This window comes from Mirounga angustirostris, unplaced genomic scaffold (assembly GCF_029215605.1).
Source record: "Mirounga angustirostris isolate CCGP_5_RB_7025 unplaced genomic scaffold, mMirAng1.0.hap1 SCAF_1, whole genome shotgun sequence".
Lineage (NCBI taxonomy): Eukaryota > Metazoa > Chordata > Mammalia > Carnivora > Phocidae > Mirounga > Mirounga angustirostris.
Window position 1 is genome coordinate 157365004 of NW_026991709.1, and position 2342 is coordinate 157367345.

Consider the following 2342-nt stretch of genomic DNA (forward strand, 5'->3'; position numbering starts at 1 on the left):
TTTTGGAGTTTCTCTGCTTCATTTTGCCATTTGTTCTGCTGCATGGGGCTGCCGGATCTTGGGCATCTCAACAAATCTCTGAGCCTCAGCTTTCCTTTGCTGCCAAATGGTGCAAGAATGCCAGGTGGTCATGAAGATCAGATGAGAGAGATGGAGAGCCTGGGTTTCCTTCACAGCAGCCCAGAGGTGTGAAGCGCTATATGGGGAGTGGGGTAAGGAGTGGATACACCATGGCAAGGGGTGCTAAATTCTGGCTGGAGGGGTAACAGTGAAGACTCGGGGCGGGGGGAATCTGACTTTTCATTCTGCCTAGGCTAAAGATTAAAGCTGAAACCAGCTCAGTGAAACCCTGTGCCTTGGGCTGCCTCCCACCCTTGTGGGTGTGTAGGTGTGTATTTGCGTGTGTGTCAGGATGCTTGGCAATGAGGACCCACCCTTCTGGCTTTGGGAAGACAGCCAGCCGTGGGAGTCCCCTAGGAAGGGCTGAATGTCCCCTTAGTGACTGTTTGAATATAGGGTGTCCTTTCTCAGTTTCCTTGAATGATAAATCAAAATGCCAGAACTTTGGGAAGACCAGGGCAGGGTATTCCTGAGGTTTTGAGAAACAGAAATCAGAGCACAGCCGAGAAAGGGCAGCTTGGCAGGGCAGAGGCCCAACCTGTGTTGTGGTGCTCCCCCACCCTGTGGTGAGGGCCCGTGAGCCTGGTTACAGGGCCATGCTGGCCTGTGCGGGCCAGGCTGGCCAGGGACTGCCAGCTCAGTCACATTCATGCCTCGGCCTTTGCTGATGTTGTTCCCCTGCCTGCGATGGATGCTTTCCCCTTCCAGGCCAGTCCTAGGGCTTCTCCTTCTCAGGAGCCTGCTGAGGCCTTCCCGGACACTGTCTGTGGGCCCTGCCAGTAGGGGTCAGTGACGGCCAACCCTTGTGGAGTTGGGAAGGGGCTGCCGCTGGGCTCCCCATGAAGCCTCACCCCCCCTGGAGAGCCATGGAAAGCCCAGGAGCCTGGACCATTACCAGGGTCGGGGGGAGAGGGGCTGGGCCTCTGACACCAGGAGGCTTGTTCCCGGCCTCCGTTGCCCCCACGCTCTCTCATATACCTACGCACACTGTGTCACGTGCCACCTCATGGTGAGTCATCCCACGTGCTTCGATGGCACACACCTTTGTTCCAAGCTCCCTCAGTGCCCACACAGCCTTTGATGCGACCTGTTTGTTGAAGTTATCCCCCATCCAGATGCCCTTCTCCCCCTGCTCCAGGTCGTCACCCTTAGAAGTCGCCCTCCGGCTCTGCAGTCACAGTGCCTGCTGTCATCTCCTTCAATGCCTCCTGCCTCCTGAAGCTTGTCACATGCACACACACTCCCTCATGCGGGCAGGCACTCCACTGCGCACCCCCCCCCCCCCCCCACTGATGGCACTTGATGTCACACCCTCTGTTGTGAGTACGAGGGCCACACTCCAGGCCCGCGCTTGCTGGAGGCGCCTCTTCCTCTCGTGCAGGCCCTGGGGAGTTCCTCCTGCTCTGGTGTCCTCTGACCTGCTTCCTCTCGGGCTGGTGCCAGAACGTGTCTGTCCTCACAGATCAGAGGCCGCCTGCCCACCCCTCAACAGCAAGGTCCCAGCTGGGTCATCAGATGGCCCGAGGAAGACAGGGTCTCACGTGAACAGCTGGACAAGACAAGAAGGTGCCGGGGGAGGGGGGCTCAACCTGGCATCCTTCAGTGATTTTTCTGTTAAAAGGCTGCCCCAGTTCCTGAAGGAATCAAACACACCAACTGAAGGTCACTTGGCATTTTAGCTTACTGGCAACTGTCTTCTATTTCATGGTTTTCCATCTCTCAGAGCTGAGTGGTGCTGGCCAGCAGCCTCCCCAGCAAGGAAGTGACACCAGTGGATTGGGTTACAAAGACTTGTTTAAAACGTTTCAGTGTTCTGTTGTTTTTGGCTTTGTCAGGAAAATGTTTCCCGGACTTTTGTAGTTATGGCGTTGTTTTGTTTTGTTTTGTTTTGTTTTGTTTTTCAGTTTTCTGTTGTGGCTTTGTCATCCAGGCAGATTCCTGGGAGGCAGAGTTCTATGATTTAAAATTCTGCTAAAACAAACCCCTGGTTCTTTGTCACAACACTGCTTCATGCATTATTCAGTTTGGGGATTGCAGCCGGCTGTATCTGCTGGCCTCGGCACCTGGCTGCATGGTCTGGGGGCGGGCACCAGCTCACCTTGCTGGGCTGCTACAGCACCCCACAAGGTCCGTGGGCCAGGTGTCAGGGTGCCGCCCTTCTCCACGGGGCTGGAGCTCTCTTCCCGGGGTGAAGGCACCACTGTCTGTGGCGAAGGCTCAGC